Source organism: Taudactylus pleione, unplaced genomic scaffold (assembly GCF_031769625.1).
Source record: "Taudactylus pleione unplaced genomic scaffold, aTauple2 ptg000391l, whole genome shotgun sequence".
Taxonomy (NCBI): domain Eukaryota; kingdom Metazoa; phylum Chordata; class Amphibia; order Anura; family Myobatrachidae; genus Taudactylus; species Taudactylus pleione.
The window spans coordinates 539,944-558,198 of NW_028284792.1; the positions used below are offsets into that span (position 1 = coordinate 539,944).

The following is an 18,255-nucleotide window of genomic DNA, read 5'->3' on the forward strand; positions in this document are numbered from 1 at the left end:
GCATCGCGGTGTGCATGTGCGAAGACTTCACTGCGATCGGGACTGCGATCGCATTGACCTCGCAGATCCATCACAGAGAGATTGACAGGGTGTACCGTTTTGGGGTGGTGACAGGGGTGGTAGGTTAAACTCAGGCGTGCCAGCACAATGGAACGCCGTTACAGGGGCGTGCGTAAATTATCCACTGCGTTGTTATACACAGCTTGGGCTTTCACTGCGTGTGCTGAGGTTAGCAATTTCTGAGTAAGGTCAGACTTTGTGCAAGTGCGCGTGAGGCTCCGATGTTACCGATGGTTTCGCAGACTTGTGTATTACGGATGTGTGTGTAAGACAAAGTGGGCGTCCTCGTGTTAGGCTGTGACGGCATTGCGATTGCAATCATTAGCATATTTTCGCAGTGAGACTGCGTGTGATTACGGAGCTGCGATCGCAATAACAATCCATACTGAATCAGGTCCAAAGTGTTTTGGCTCTTTTGTATTATTTTATATTGGTAATTATATTATTTTTTGTGTACGAAAATGTATTATATTTATTTTTTGCTATGTTTTACTAAGTGGGGAAATATTATAGGAGGCCATAACATCCATCAAGGTCTGCCTAGAGTACAACAGCTTTCCCTCCAGCTTGCACTGAGGAAATCTGAGCCTTGCAGAAATCATCCCTCCCTCCCGGCTTACAAAAAAATTGCAGGTCTGGGAAACAGAAGTCTCCATTCTTTGCTGCCTCATAAAAACAGCTGGAATTCCCCTCCTCCCTCTGACTGGCGATCTCCCCTCTGCTTCCTCTTTTGTTTCATACATTCAGTAAGGCAGGCTGCCTGCATCTGAGACAACAAGCAGGGAGGGCGCAAACAGCACAGCAGCTTCTACACTTACTATCGGGCAGGAAAGGGACAACAGCTAGGCTGCAGGGTCTCTGGGAAAAATCACAGTCTGTCCACACATATCTAACTCAGCTATTACTACAATGGATGTTACCCATCACCGATAGCACCACCAGCTGCTGCTAAGAAATCCTGCATGGGATATGAATGTGCCCTTCACTCCTAGCAAGGACAAGGTGTGATGTGGGCTCTGCAGCCCTGGTGAGCTGCTGCTGTCATTTCTGTGCCCACTACGGCTCCTGCTGCTTCCTCCCCCACGTTCTGTCCTTTGCCTGCAGGGAGTGGCTGGGCGCACAGAGCAAGGGGCTGACTGCAGGGCTGGGCTGGGACTCCAAACATCTGATACCCTGGCTCCAGTGGATGCTGACATGTCAAGAGGTAAGGGCATGAGCTGCGGGCACTGATCGTGTACAGGGGGTAACAAGAGTGTGTAGGGGAGTTTCCTATAGCCCTCAGTAATCGCGATCTGCAACAAAGGAGGTAGGAAGATCCAGCAGCCGGCGTGGCAGCTCCACGCTGCCTCCTGTCATACAGAGCTTGTAGGACTACATCCATTGGTCTCACTGAGATCTAGCCATATACTAATGCCTTCACTTACGGATCAGCTTCAGCTACTAGGTAGAATTATAATTTACATTCCAAGCATCGACGTGCCATTGTGAATTCCGCCTTGCATTAAATGCATGGGCAGTTTGATTAATTATTAAATATAAATAAATATGTGTAATTACTATAATAATAATAATACCAGTAGGAAACATGAAATGAATGACAATGTGCATGAAATCAGAATTTTTATTCATATTGTGATTCCATTTGTAAAGGACAATGAGAGTGTAAATGGTTCGTGTATACATTTGGACATTTTCTGTGTTATTAGTTTGCTAATATTATAGCAAATTATCTTGGTATGAAATATTACACAATTCATTTTCCATGGTGTCACAGCTTTTTCTGTTCATTCTTATTTTGGATAACACTGTAAAATTATTGTAATAAAATAATTTGCCTTTAATGACAAAAATATAACAACATTTTATGTTAATTTACATTATATCAAATAACTACAGTTTAGGATATTGGTAACTGATTTTTATTTAAAAGCTGGGTACACACTAAAATATGTGACTTTAAGACTTTACAACTATCACAACTAAATATTTATGACACATCCGGTTTATAAAAATGTGTCCCCTAGACACTGGCTGGAAATCACTGTGTTCTGTACTGCAGTGGTTCCCAGCCGTTCTGATGATCTTACACAAGTGACACACTGGATTATAGCTTCTAAATATTTTAATAAAAAGAAGCACAATCTCTGCAAAATAAAAATAATCACAAAAACTAATGTGAATTAAGTAGTCCTCTGAGCTTAATGTACTGCTACTTTTTATTTTATTTCTTAGACATGTATCCACATTTTATACCTCTAATCCTTAACGCATCCAAGTGTAATACTGTGATAAATCAGCATATGTAAACATATGGAATATTAAGCATAACTGCCATATTGTATTCCTAAAATTACTTAACTTTAAGTGTGGTCTTTATACCACTGAGTGCCTTTTTGAAAGGACACACAAACAAAGTGCAAGTTACTTTATGAAAAAACTAACAACTGAAGCTGGGTACACAGCTGTACTATCATTGGGATGATCACCCAAGGATTGTAAAGGTGTGTATACAGGAGAGATGGAGGAGCGTTAGCCGATAAATGGGAGGTCGCATCTTATGTGCTGTTTAATATTTTAGACCTCCTGATTCCATAGAGGAACGTACAGACTGAGCTATTTCTAGCTCAGTCTGTACGGGGTTCACAGGGGGTCAAGCTGGGCAGAGCCGTAACTAGACTTTTTGGTGCCCTGTGCCAGAAAGAGCATTGGCGCCCCCCTAATTTTTCAAAGGGACATAATACACCCAAAAAATGGACATGGCTTCATGGGGAAGGGCCAGGGAAGAGATAGGGGAGGCCAGGAGATACTAGGGATGAAATAAGAGGAAGCTACAAGCAAGAATTATAATAAACATAAATTTGACAGGCCCAAACAGCGCCCACTGCCCTGTGGTGCCCTGTGCAATGGCACCGGTCGCACTACCCTAGCTATGTCCCTGAAGCTGGGTACACACTACTCGGTTGATCGGGAGCATTTATCTTGATCAGCCAAGTGATTGCAAAGGTCTGTACCCAGCATTACATATAGGACCTCATTCAGAGTCGGTCGAAGCGGCCGCATGGTCGTACGGGAAAAGGGGCCGGATATTCAAATGATTCCCTCGCAAGTTGCGTCCGTAAGATCGGATCGGTAGCTGGCCGACCAAGGGGAGGAAGCGGTCGGAATTAAAAAAAATACGCCCCCTTCTCGTACGCATTGCACGTCATCTCCGGGCATATAAGGATTAATCGAGACCATCGGGAACCATCGAAACTGGTCGTAGAGCTTAAGGTTGACCATACCCTCTCTTAAGCTCTACGATCATGTCAGTGTAATAACCTCCCATGTCACATGTGCCATGACGCTACTTTGTTAATTATGCACTCCCATAAACCGTATGCACTCCCATAAAACGCTGTTCGCATAATTAGGCACGCCTGCGTTCGGATCTCCACTCCCCCATTTTCAAGCACCTTCTCCTGTTACCACCCACAAATGCCTCATTCTGTCACTCAAACTACCGACCTGGCTGTGTTCAAGGAGAGAGAAATTTCTGATCGTAGCGGCTAGTTTGCGCACGCGCATTGCAAACTTTACGCATGCGCAGTATAGCGAACATCGGTGGCGTACGACCGTGCGGCCGCAACGACCGACTCTGAATGAGGTCCCTAGTCTGAACATAGACCTATTCTGAAAATGTCTCAGTAGGTTATCAATCCTAATGATGATTTAAAAGTATTTTATTTTGGTATGAGATTTTCAGGCCCAGTGACAGAGGGCAAAAGTCCCTTGGGTTATAACTTCACAAAGAAAATGTCACCTAAGTGAGGGTAAGGGTAATAGTTAGGTGTATGTGACTCCAGGCTTGAAAGTTACCTGCCCATTCTAAGGGAGGACCACTTTCCTGGAATGTGCATCACACTGTGGGGTCTAATTACTAAGCAGTGTTAGGAGGCAGAGTGAAAAGTGATAAGGTGCCAGCCAATCAGCTCCTAACTGCCATCTCACAGGCTGTGTTTGAAAAATGACAGTTGGGAGCTGATTGGCTGGTACCTTATCACTTTTCACTCTCCTAACACTGCTTAGTAAATAGACCCCTTTGTGTCAGGGCCGTCTCTTCCATTGGACTTTTAGGGCAGTTGCCCAAGGGCCCAAAGCTTCAAGGGGCCCTCCAGCCCCCTGCAGCCGCAGCCAGTTAGTAAATGTTATTTTTTTAAAAGAAAAAAGTCTGTGTGTCCCCCGTGACGAGCGACCCCCCCTCCTTCCCCTGCAACCGCGGCCAGTTAGTAAAGTCTGCCCCCCCCGTGACAAGCGACCCCCCTTCCCCTCGTACGCAGACACCCCCCCCTTCCCCTGGTACGCAGTGTGTCACAGCTGTGTCTCTGTGACACAGCTGCACCGCTGTGTAGCGCTGACCGGACGGAGTTCGGTCAGCACTACACAGTGGAAAAAAACACAGCCGCCGGCTGCTGTGTGTTTGTTTTAGCAGCCGATGAGAGTCAGTTAGACTCTCATCGGCTCCTGCTCCCACTGTCAGAGCCGGGCATCTTCCGGCTCCCGCAGTGGGTAATGGGAGAGACGTCATGACGTCTCTCCCATGATGCAGAGCGGGCCGGCCCGGGAGGATGGACGGAGGAGAGGACAGCGGTGGCGGGGATTCAGGTAAGTGTTTATTTTTTATTTGTATTAAGTGTGTGTGTCTACTGGGGGCGTGGACCACTACTGGGGGCACCACAAGGGGGGGACCACTACTGGGGGCAATACAAGGGGGGACTACTACTGGGGGCACTACAAGGGGGGACTACTACTGGGGGAAATACAAGGGGGCTATTACTATCGGGGGCACTACAAGGGGAGGACTACTGCTGGGGGCAATACAAGGAGGGGACTACTATTGGGGGCACTACAAGGGGGGACTACTACTGGGGGCAATACAATGGGGGATCTACTATTGGGGGCACTACACAGGGGGGACTACTACTGGGGGCAATACAAGGGGGGACTACTACTATGGGCACTACAAGGGGGGGACAACCACTAGGGGCACTACAAGGGGAGGGGACTACTACTAGGGACACTGCATAGGGGGGAACTACCACTGGGGGCACTGCATCAGGGGGACCACTACTGGGGGCTCAATATAAAGGGCAATACTGGGGGTACTGCATAGGGGGGGTTACAACTGGGGCCACTATTTAAAGGGCACTGCATAAGGGGTAACACTATTGGGGACACTGCATGGGGGTCTACTGCTGGGGGCACTATATAAGGTGCATTGCATAGGGGGTACCACTACTGGGGAAACTGCATTGGGGGGACTACTACTATATAAGGGGCTTACTACTGTGGGCACAATGGGTGGGTAGGAGCCCCAGTGCATTGCTTTGCCCAGGGCCCACACTGCTGTTAAGACAGCCCTGCTTTGTGTCTGCATGTAGCTTTCACGTGGTACAGTGTCTATTAACAAAGAGCAATAGCTGCATTCAGATATAAAACAAGTGGATATGCATACGATATCAGCTAGTTTAGCATCTGGTAGGATTATTTTTACCATTACATTTGTGAATATTACAAGATGACTTTTCATATTGGAGCAACCTGCAAATTCAGCTAAATGGCAGATCAAAGCCAGTGCTGAATACTTGTATTAATATCCAATGTTTGTTGTGCAAATGTTACTACTTTTAATGTCCAACTTCCATGCTGCTAGTATGATCTGTCCAGTAGTTAATTAGCAAAATTGCCATTTAGTTTCTGCATGTTACTGATCCCTTATACCCCTTTTACACCGACAAGAAAATCCTGGGATTTTTGTCAGTCTAAATGGATCCACCCGGATCCAGTGACCCGGGGACCCAACTCTGGTAGCTTGCAAGGGGTGGGCACGGGTCGTTCCCATGTCATCCTGCAGTGTAGATGGCGCGATCCGGGTCATGATGACCAGGGTCGTGCCACATGCTACTCGATTGGCCGGCTTCAGTGGCGCTTGAAGATTACATCTTCTCCAAGCGTCCACTGCAACGCCGGAAGAGGCAGGTCACTTTAGGATGGCGCCGCAGTGTAAAAAGGGTCTGTCCCGGGTCTGATCAGGGTTGTAAACGTGTTCCAAATCCCGGGTCAGACCCAGGACTTTGGTGTAAAAGGGGTATTATTGAGTTATTCCATAGCACTGGGATTAAGATTTGAAATACCCACAGCGGTGAAACCTTGCCTCTCTCAGTGGTTTACCAGCCATGGCAATGTTCAGCAATGTACAGAAAATACAATGGGAGAGAAGCTGATTGGTTGCTATGGACATCCCTCCAGTTGTCAACTTTAAAAGCCTTGATAAAGCTTCCATATAGTGACATGATTTATTATTACCAATATCACTTTGTGTCAACTCCCACTTACAACTCTCCAAAGCTCCAACCCTATTGCTTTCTATCTGAAAAAAATAAATAAATACATGGAAATGATTAAGTGAACCAATGGTTAATATTTATAATGCATGAATAGATAATATTTATACACAAACTAAAAAAGTGCAAAATGAAGAAATTGCCACCCCTGCTACTATGCCATCCTCTGCCCGAGGGTATTTGACCTATCCACAAATCTAGGCCTGATGATACACTGTAATAAGGGCTGTTGTTGTCTTCAGTAACAACAGACAGATGGACGTTAGGTTGTGTTGTTATGTTAGCCCTGATTGGAATAGGTTGGAGTCATTTACCAAAGCTTCTAATAAGCCTGTTCCATGTAACTAGAACACAGGCCAAGCTGCACATCCCCAATAATGTTGTAATTATTTCCTGTTTCATTGTGTGTGTCTCAAGTGCCAAATGTAATCACAGAAACTCAGCCTTTGTTCGGTGTAATGTTACATTCTGTACATTCTCAGATTTTATTAATGTTTGGCCTGTAATTTTACAAAATTCAGATTTTTGTAGTTTTTTCTGGAGGAGCAGCATAAATAGACTTGTTCTGTATCCCACATAGACAGTCCCAGAGGGGTTGTGTGAGGAAAATGACTGTGGTGTGGGTTTTATGGTCTTACCAATTTCCTGCTGAGGACCAGGGCTAATGGCTGTCTTTATCATTGTATGTTAAGTGCTCTTTTTAGTGTGTAGACCTTTGTTGAAAGTTAGAAACATTACATACATACAGTAAGTACAGTATTTATATAATGAAGTAACATGGATTTTATTAGACGGTACTTTATTTTTTCTCATGTAATGCACATGTCATATGTTGTAGGTCAAAGCTATTATTTTCATTTTCATAAGGTGTAAACATTCTACTGTTCATTTTAAGAGACATACATTATTTCAGTTGGGCTCTCATTCCTGTCTCTCAATACAGTACAATTGTTAAACCTATGGGTTTGTTATAATGTTGACAGATAGTTGCTATGCTATTGCCTTTTAAATTCCTGACAGATCTTGTGTTTCTAACACTACTGTAGTCTCCTGGTTTAGGAACATCTCTCCCTCACAGTGATTGGGGAGTTTCTTTTTTATCTCAGAAACTAATTGATCTATTGGCTGAACCAAATCTCCTATGACTTTATCCTGGTCTGACATTAGGGGTGCTGCACGAGATTCGCTGGTCCCGACGAGACGATGTTGTGCAGAAAATTCAGTGTGTACAGACATCATCTGACAAACTGCGTGTAATAACATCACCTCAATGATCTTTAGGGAAATGTATTGTTTATATAGGAACACTAATTGTGTGGTGTGTATGCAGGATTTGTTCTCTGGTTTGTTTCAGCTGTCAGAAAAAAAATTCAGATGTGTACCTAGCTAAAATCTATTCTGATGCTATAACGCCCTGCGACTGTTGGGCATTATTTCACATTGACTGTTAGCATATACAGATGTGTCCTCATACATCCAGCAATGTGGCATGAGACGTCTTGCATGAGGTCCCATGCAACTCTGTGTGCGATTGATTCCATAAATAAAGCACAACCGAACTTGGTGTGGAAAAAAAGCCATGATCCCTGCATCGTATACAGATTCAGACTCAGTTGCACAGAGATATACAAGTGTTGCATATCAAATTAATCAGTGCAGTCTCCTGGTGCGTCCTGAAGTGGGTACATGTCGACCGACCTACTTACACACTTACCAATCATACGGCCGATGTGTCTGCTCTGACATCACAACTGGGCGGGCTTTTAAATTTGCCCGTCTAGTTGAGATGTTAGTCACTGGCAGATCCCTGCAGCAAGTGTACGGGTGGTCTATGGGTCCACCATACACACAGCCAGTCGAGCCTATTTATCTGCAAGATACATCAGCATCTGCTATGTTGCAGGGCAGATGCGATATGTCTGTAAACAATGTTGTCCGCAGACATATCATCTGCACGCACCTTCCGATGCACTACAGATATACTGTATCAGATGTTCAGTGGAACAGGCATTCTATCTGTCAGAGTGTACCCAGTTCTCGTCGCAACACAGTGCGACTAAGACGCATTTTCAGGCAATAAAGACGTAAAACAGACGCTTGGCGCAAGCAGATTCATACAGGGCATAGCGGGACGAGGGACTGTTTGGTGTGACTGCAGCAACAATGCACGAGGACACATCTGTATAAAAGTTTTTCTCCAGCTGCACTTTCATTTGTCTGTTGAATATTAATCCAGCAGTTTGAAAGTTGAAGTGTGCCCTAAAGTTGTAGCACAAGCCTGGCCAACCTGTGGCTCTCCAGTTGTTGTGGAACTACTAGTCCCATCATACCATCAGACTGATCAGCTAGTAAAACATGCTGGAACTTGTAGTTTCATAACAGCTGGAGAGCCACAGGTTGGCCAGGCCTTTTGTAGCGGATCCTTGTGGTTTTTCATCAGAGTCTGAGCATCAATTGATTTACTCTATAAATATGCTATTTGTATTGCTGTAAGAGTGCCCCAATCTGTTATGTGTTTCTGTGACTGTGGGCGTTAGTTTTCCAGCCCGTATAAATATAGTTGTGCATTAATATTTTTAATGTGGTTTGACTCTTCCACAGCTTGTGTCTCTGGTTAGAGTTTATCACTATTTCAATATATGCATACATCTAATCTGTGTACTCATAGTCTAGTAATGTGGATTATCAACAGGCATAAATATTTATTTATATTAGTAGTTTAGGTGTAGATAGTTTTTTTATGATAACAAAGGGACACAGAATATAGGAAATTGCAAATATACATTGTTGTAAAAGGTGTGACTGACAGGTAGAAAATAAAGTATTTGATTAAGAATTGATTTTTAACAAATCTGTCATTAAATTAAAAATAACATCACTTGCATCGCACAAACTAGGGTCACCTCCTGACACACAAGGGTCGCATGGACACACACAAGGGTCACACTAGGGTTCATTTCAACACAATTATTCTTCCAGTATTTTGGAGAAGCTACAAACTGTACATAGATAGTGCCCGGATCAGAATGAAATGCATGGTGCAAGGTCTATGAGGCAGCAATAACCCCTGTGTGTCTTATATAGAAATGCTGTTATTATTGTTCTGTTGGACAATGGCAGAATGGATAATGATGTGGAGAATGACAAAGACAGTGAAATCATCAGGTGATATATAATCAGTTACAGGCAGGAGAGGGAAATATTTTTAGTTGTTATCATAAGTCATGCTTCAGTCAGTGTGAGAAAGGCTATCCCTTACTACAACAGCTGCCAGCTACTTTACACGCATGGTAAATACAGTTGCCAACTGTCCTGCATTTCCAGACAGTCCAGATTTGAAATGGACATAGTTTTATTATTGGTCAATTACACTATGAAAATCTGCTTGTTTGCATATTAACTGTAACTCTTACCATGTATTATTTTTTTCTGGTTATTATAAGTTAATATTTATTGATTATATGTATTCAAAATCCAAATTCATATGTACTTTTCAAATTGAGTAAACTTTGAATATGAACGTGATTAAGATTATAGCCCTATAAAGTACACAGTATGACACCCATCACAGCAAAATATGTGAACATCAGACCCATCTGTTTATCTATGTAAAGCGCAATTTCCAGCATATACAATACATCCACATTTCCATGACATACCATCCCAGTGCCCACCATATACTGTTACATGAAAAGTATAATGTTCCCATACAATACCGCCTCCTAATGCCACAAAATAAATGAATATACATATTTTTTACGGTAAGATTTATTATTATCTCTTACACATATGGCACCACCAACATTGTAAAATTAATACAATATAAAAGTGTGAACGGACAGTACAGGGTGGAAATCAAACAGTGAGATAATTATACAACTAAATGAATGATAGATATTGATAGTACCACTCAGTGTAAGGGCAGATAGAAAGGATTGCAGCCATTGACTGTGAGTGGGAGGGCACTTGAGAAAGGGATAGTGCAGTGAGATGAACCAAGAGGGTGAAAGGTTTTGCTCTTGAGAGCTCACAATCTAGGGGAGTGGAGGGTAGAACTGGGAGGTGAACTGGGAAGAGATGATGAGGGAAGACAGAGTTTGTGAGTTAAGAGTGTGAGGAGAGCTGATAGGCCTTTAAGGACAGATGCATTTTCAGGGCACATTTGAAACAGTATAGTAAGTAGTCTGACACAGAGGGATCAGTCCTATTCCGTGCGAAGGGTGCGATGTGCCGTTGCAACAGCGTTAAAATACCAACAACTTACCGGTACATCGCACCCTACGCAGCCAGACAGGCAGCAAAATTTAGCAAATCCGGGCTGCCATAAGGTGAGACCACTGCTGCGATGACTCGCATCGGTGAGATCATCGCACGGAATAGGATTGACCCCAGAGAATGAAACTTAGCCATTGCTGCTTTCTTCCAAAGTAGTGTTTGGAGTGTGAGGAGGTAATTAGGACAGAAGTTAGGCAACAGTCAGTGGAAGAGCTGACGTGAGGCAGTGTACACCAAGATTAGGTCAGAGATATGGGTGGGCATTTTAGTGTATTGTATTCAAGGGTGAGGACCATTACTGGATTCTGAAGGAGAGGTTGGGCCTGAGCAACAGGATAGATAGATGAGCAGCAGTATTGAGGAAAGATTTAAGAGAAGAGATAAATGTCTAGAGTAGGAAGTTACAGTTTTGCAAATGGTAGAGGACAAGGCCATTGAACAAGAGAGTTGGTAGTTTCCAAGGTGAGGAAGGGTTGAATCCTGGAGATGTTGTGGAGGTAAATTAGCAGGATTGTGTGATTTGGGGTGGGTGGGGGGAGGAGTCAAGGGTGACAGTCAGGCAGCGGACTTGAGGGACAGATGAAAAAATAACAGGAGAAAGAAATAGGTAGTAAGCAAAAGGACCCTAGCAGGGGGATGACAGTACACTCAGGGAGAGCTTTAACAAATCTTGGAGAGAGATAAAGTGGAGAGAGATAAAGGGAAATGTACTAAGCCATGGATAGAGATAAAGTGGAGAGAGATAAAGTACCAACAAATCAGTTTCTGTAATTTTACAAAAACACAGTAAAATGATAGCTAGAAGCTGATTTGTTGGTACTAATCTCTCTCCACTGTGTCTGTCTCCAAGCATTGATAACTCTCCCCCAGACATGTTGAGATTAAGAAAACCGAATAGGAGATAGAACACAGAGAGGTCAGGGGAGGAGCAGTATATTTGTGTATTATCAGCATAAAGGTGGTATTAAAGACAATGGGGGAGATGTACTAGGCTCTGGAAAGTGATAAATTGGAGACTGATAAACTGCCAAACAATCAGCTCCTAACTGTCATATTTCAAACACAGCCTTTAACATGACAGTTAGGATCTGAGTGGCTGGTAATTTATCACTCTCCAATTTATCACTTTCCAGGGCTTAGTACATCTCCCCCAGTAGGAGCTAGGGAGGTGGTGTTTATAGGAGGGAAAAAAGAACCAAGGACAATGCTTGGGGAACACCAACAGAAAGTGGATGGGGGATGAGTATAGTTGGAGAGACTGTTTTACCCTATTATATATGCGATAATGCACGCACTCCCTGCTCTATTATAATGATATAAGAGGACTTAGATGACATTATACAGATTAGAGAAATCTGAGTGACATTTAATAAATATCAGTACGGTACAGTGGTTACTGTTTAATAACAATATAATTGACATTAGTTTATACATATGTTGACAACACTAAAGTTTAATATACTGAGTGATGTACATTTAAACATTTTAAAGGTATTAGATGCTACCAAAGAGATCCAAGACCATATATAACAGTGGTTTAGTGTGTGTATACTGTATAAACAGTTCATAGTACTACAAGGTGACTTCTGATATCCATAATGATCACCTTGGGGGATTCATTATATTTTATAATATGTACATTTTAAATTTAATTATTGTGCATTTTAATATAAAAAACAACATAGTGACCATGTAATTTGTTACAAAACATACATATAAGAATGGTAAATTTACACTAACACATACATTTTTACATAAATAGAGAAAATGGTATGAAATGACGGATGAGGAATACCTGTGAGAAATGTAGTTTATGTACTGACAGTCTTTAAGCAAGAAGTAGTTTTTGTGCCTGTCAGATTCTGTCTGTAGCTGCACCACCTTATTTACTGTTAGCTGCTGTGAGCAGGACTTGGTAGAGGGAAGCTTCAGAGAGAGTGAGCCACGGGTCAGTAAGTACCATACCTATGTACTGTATGGATAGAAGGGGCATCATATAAGGCTATGCATATTAGACTTGGCACCAGATATGGATTTGTATATTAAATTTGGGGGATAGGTACGTCAGAATCCTGAAAAGGGCATTCCAGCAGGGTTAGGATACCGACACCTGTCAGTAGGTATCCTAACCCTCCCCCTCTCCCTACCCTAATCCTAACCCTCCCTCCCCAGTGCCTGAACCTAACTCCCCCCCTAGTGCCTAAACCTAATCTCACCCTCCCCGCACTCTAAACCTAACCCTCCTCCTAGTGCCTAACCCTATCCCGTAACCCTCCCCCTAACCCCGCTACTTACCTTGGGATTCCGGCAGTCGGGATGCCTGCGCCAGGATTCGGACAAGTGTCAGGATTCCAGCGCCGGCATTCTGAACACCGGAATCCCCGCAATCGGGATATTGACCACATCCCTAAATTTGGCACCAGGTATGGTTCTGTATATTAGATGTGGCAACAGATATGGCTTTTCATATTATACTTGGCATCAGATATGGCTCAGACTATATGGACCTGATGCTGAGTTGCACATGTATGTAATCACCACGTGTGCATAGTTGCAGTATGTCGGCTTTCTGTACACTTGATTTTATTACTAGTCATCACCATCGCTATGCACTTGCACCAGTCTGTACTTGTTGCAAAAGATATGCTTAGAAACAGGTGTATTCACGCTTATGTCTGCGTGACCCACAGTTCTGTTTACATGCCCTCACTGAACTTTGCCCATGTGAGAGTGTCATACTACAGCATTACACCACTTCAGTTGTAAGTGTAGATGTGATTGAATTGCAGACAACAATGCATCACCTGTAATTGCATATGCTTTGCTCTCGAGCATGCGCACGGCAAAATATATACATATACATACATATAAAAAATGTGTGCGAAGAGGACTGTTATTCATCTTTTTAGAAACCTTCGCTGCAGAACTTTTTGCAATATAAAAGAGATGTGGTAAACTTGTCATGCAGATCATGTCTCTCTGAGACTGGCAGGAATGATTCTAGGCAATTTAACTGTTTGGGCACTAGGGAATCTGTGAATGAGGCTTGTTAAAAAACTAGTGCAGATCTGGAACGTCTCATTTGTATTCAGTCTTGATGCTGTCTGTACTGCAGTCACAGCTGCCAGTCCCAGGCTCTGTAGAGATCTACACTGGGTTCCACAATCTTCCCACAATTCAGTGGCAACATTACTGTTACTGTTATTGTTAGCCAATAGTTGAAGAATATTATTAAGTAGCTTTGCTTTATTCAATTGAATAAGTCCCTCCACTGTTCTAGTGATGTTACTTATGCTTATTTTGTTATATATAATAATTACATTGCTTGTTCTGTTAAACTTTTTTTCCTGTGGAGACATTTAGGGGTTTATTTATCCTAGGTTTTCTCTGTATCTATGTATTTGTTAGCGCTGCAGTTTATTAACTTGTCATCCGCCATAGAGATATTGCGAAAACATATCTCTCTGGCGAGATATTTTCTCCATCTGGCATCATCGTATCCCTGATGTGAAAGGCTAGTCTTCTATGTCAGTACTGCGCATGCATGAGCCGACAAGTTTGCTTTACAATAATACGAGATATAATTATAATAATTAGCCCCCCATCCAACAGAGTTCATTCCCAGTCTTATCACTGTTTCATAAATAGAAACCCATAGTCACTGACACTGACTAAACCTCTTCATATAGCACAATAGAAACAGTCTATGAAATGGAGCTATGTAGTACTACAGGGCAGTATCATACAAATAGAATCTAAGTTTTTGGTTCTAATTAATTCAATTGAAAAGTTATTTCTACATCAGGGTCCATAGGGTATCCACAGGATACCTTGGGGGTATAGGTGATGACGTCAGGCATCGGGCACCATTGAGTTAAGTTTTCAGCCTCCCAGGATGCATCATGGTCCCTTTCCTATACTCCAACCACGAGCCAAGGCATCTTAGTTTCGTTGGTGCCCGGCTCGGAGTCGGAGCACATGTTTAGAGGGGGGCTACAAATAGCCCCTGAAGTTTTCTTTCAAGGCAGCTGTGGCTGCACATCTGGGAGTACAGCATGGACAGTCACTGCTGACGTCCATGCTGTCTTCCCTACACCCCGCCGGTACCAGAACGCCGTTACTGATCCGGGGATTCTGGTAAGTATCTGGGGTCACGGCTAGTGGTGACCCCAGATGTTTCGGACCATGGCCGGATGCAAGTGGGACAGGTAAGCAGCAGAGGTCCTGTGGTGGGTCCCCGCTGAGAACATGGTCCAGAGTCCCCAGGCAGTGGGCTCCCTGGGGACTGGCTGCAGCGTGGAGCCAGGTACTAACCTGCGCTTCCACTATACCCCTGGGACAGTGGACCGCAGCTGAGCGGCAAGCGCTGCAGAGTCCCAGGGGTTAATTGCATGTCAGGGGAGCGCGCCTTCCCTGTATATAGCCGGCGCCTCCCCCGCTGCACACAACCCTCTCTGCACCTGCCGATTGGTACTGTGGCAGCGCTCCTCCCTCAGGCCAGCCTCCTCTCTGCTCCTCGGTGGCCATCTTTGCAGAAGCATGGTGAACACTGCTGGAAGCTGCTGACGGTGGCATCGCGCTCTGGGTCCCCCGATACCTCTCCTCCGTTGGCTACAGGTCTGTGTATGCAGCACTGTGTCCTACCAGACTCTGTGTCTGTGTAGTTGAGAAACAGCGCTGATAGTGCTAGCGCTGCTGCCTGTACTTTCACTTTCTACTGTCAGCCATTTTACTGTCCCTGCTCTTACTCTGCTAAAGCCCTTGCGGTGCGGTGATTGCAGGGTGTTTCTCCCACTATACTAACAAGTATCAGTGAGAGGGGTCACATACTTACCATCATGTCTGAGAGTGATTTTCCTCGCCAGCTTCTGTGTACTACATGCAATGTACCAATAGCGGAGGGGGAGGGTAACACGGAGGGGCTATGTCGTCAGTGTTATTTATTGGCGCGACCAATTACTGTCACGGCTCCGGTACAGGAACTCCCTGGGCTTGTTTCGCTAAGGCACTTACAACCTTAGTGGGCAAACTAACTCCGCCACCTGCGTTTACCCAGATGGGATTGTCTCAGCAGTCAGTGGTGTCGTTTCTGACAAATTCGGTACAGCATTTGTCGGATGTTTTACAGGGGGAGTCTGTGTTGCGGCCACATAAGCGGCCAGTGGCGTCTCTGTCTTTTCCTTATGAGGATGACGACGTGACATCCGATGATGGGGAGATTCTGGATCTATCTGACCAAGAACCTCTCCGTACTAAAGAGTCGGACGCTAAGTCCAAGGTATATATTCCTGGTCTTATTCGGGCAGTCAGCATGGCTTTAGTTATTGAGGATGATGATCCTCCGGTGGCCAAATCCAAATATGCCTTTTTCAAGGATATTAAGGGTGACGCCATGGTGTTTCCTCTGTCTGGTCAGTTAGTAGATCATTTAGAGGAGGCGTGGAAACATCCCGGAAAACAGTATCAGCCTCAGAGGCGCTTAGCCATGGCTTATCTGTATGCATACAATTATTTTTCTAAGTGGGAATCCCCTCCGCAGGTGGATTCTCATGTGACACACCTAGTCAGAAGTGCCACTTTGCCCATGCCTTCCATGTCCTCCTTGAAGGATGCTATGGACCGCAAGGTGGAAATCTGGCTCAAGTCCATTTATTCCCTTGCCGGGGGGGGGCGTCCAGACCGGCTATGGCCGTGTGTTGGGTAGCCAGAGCTATGGAGTGCTGGGCTGATAGTTTGGAGGCGTCTTTGGACTCGGACTGTTCGACAGAACAGGCAGAGTTGGTGGGCAATCTCCGGGACTCAGCCACTTACATCAATGAAGCGGCCTTGGATATCAGTATCCTCACATCTAGGATTTCTTCTGCAGCTGTTGCTGCTCGTCGCACCTTATTGTTGCGGTCTTCGAAAGCGGACACTGATTCCAAAAAGGGCTTAGAACGTTTGCCTTTTAATGGAGAAGTCCTATTTGGTCCGGATCTGGACAAAATAGTAGCTACGCTGGCAGCAGCCAAATCTGCTTGTCTCCCATCTGCTATGGTCCCTTCAGGTGCTGGTACGTCATCCTTTCGGTCTTACAGGGCCCAGGGTAGGCCTAAAGCACAGTCTTTTCCATGACAGGTTGGGCCAAAGAAATCAGCCAAGCCCAGGAAACAAGCCTGGAGTACCAGACGTCCGGCCCCGAAGTCAGATGACAAACCTGCGGCCTGATGGTCCGGGCTTCCCTTTGGGGGATCCCAAAGTGGGAGGCCGCCTGCTTCAGTTCGCCCAGTGTTGGTCGGTAACTACGAAGGACACTTGGGTTCACGAGGTGGTTTCTCACAGGCATGCCCTCTCCTTTCGGCACAGGCTCCCATCCCGGTTCTTCCCCACAGGTCTTCCATTAGACCGGATCAAAGCCTTGGAACTGCGGAAGGTTTTGCACACTATGCTCCAGGCTGGAGTTATAGTGCCTGTCCATTCTCCCAGAGTGGCCAGGGTTTCTATTCCAATCTATTTTTGGTGCAGTAACCCAATGGGTCTTACTGTCCGATACTCAACCTCAAGGCCCTCAACAAGTCCTTGAGGGTGCCTCGGTTTCGGATGGAGACCCTACGGTCCTTTATTCTGGCGCTGGAACCTGGGGATTACATGGTGTCATTGGACATCCAGGATGCTTACCTGCATGTCCCTATTCTTTTGCGCCATCAGCAATTCCTCAGGTTTGCAATCCGCAACGAACATTTCCAGTCCCGGGCGCTGTCTTTTGGCCTGGCGACAGCACCACGAGTGTTCACCAGGTCATGGCGGTCATGGCGGCTCACCTGCGGATGCAGGGAGTCCGACTGTTGCCATATCTGGACGACCTTCTGTTGTTGGCAGGGTCTCCAGAGCTCCTTCTAAGCCATCTGGAACTGACAATTGCAGTACTGCAGCGTCATGGCTGGTTGATAAACTGGCAAAAGTCCACCCTGACCCCGTCTCAGAGGATCCTGCACCTCGGGGCTTTGTTGGACTCCCCGAAGCAGCGGATCTTTGTGACAGAGGAAAAGATCTCTGCTTTGCAGTTGAGGGTGCGCAGTTGTCTGCCGTGTCGCCAAGTGTCTGTGCACTCGGCGATGCGGTTACTGGGCTATATGGTGTCAGTATTCGACATGGTGGAATATGCCCAGTTTCACTCCAGACCTCTGCAGCAATTGATCCTGTCCAAATGGAATGGACTGCCTCAGAGTCTAAAGTCCCAGACGATGGTGCTCACTCCGGAGGTTCTCCTGTCTCTAGCTTGGTTGTTGCAGACGACCCACCTCAACAAGGGTCGCCCATTTTGGGTGGCGAACTGGGTCCTGTTAACAACGAACGTCAGTCTCCGGGGCTGGGGAGCTGTCACGGGTCCACACTTGTTCCAGGGCAGGTGGACTCAGGCAGAGACAGAGCTTCCAATAAACATCTTGGAACTCCGCGCGGTGTTCAATGCTCTCCAGCAGGCACATCAAGTTCTCCAAGGTCATCCCGTGCAGGTCCAGTCGGACAACGCCACCACCGTGGCCTACATAAATCGTCAAGG

General features: G+C 45.1%; 1 protein-coding gene across 2 annotated transcripts in view; it reads left to right on the forward strand.

The window, feature by feature from the left end:
- Window positions 1–807: 807 nt before the first annotated feature.
- CLIP2 (CAP-Gly domain containing linker protein 2) overlaps window positions 808–18,255 on the forward strand; it is a 164,012-nt gene continuing 146,564 nt past the window's right edge. The window contains exon 1 of one of the 2 annotated variants that reach the window (XM_088445894.1): window positions 808–1,264. The gene's annotated coding sequence lies outside the window, so the exon portion shown is untranslated. The remainder of the gene's footprint in view (window positions 1,265–18,255) is intronic. The other variant, XM_088445895.1, reaches the window with a different exon arrangement.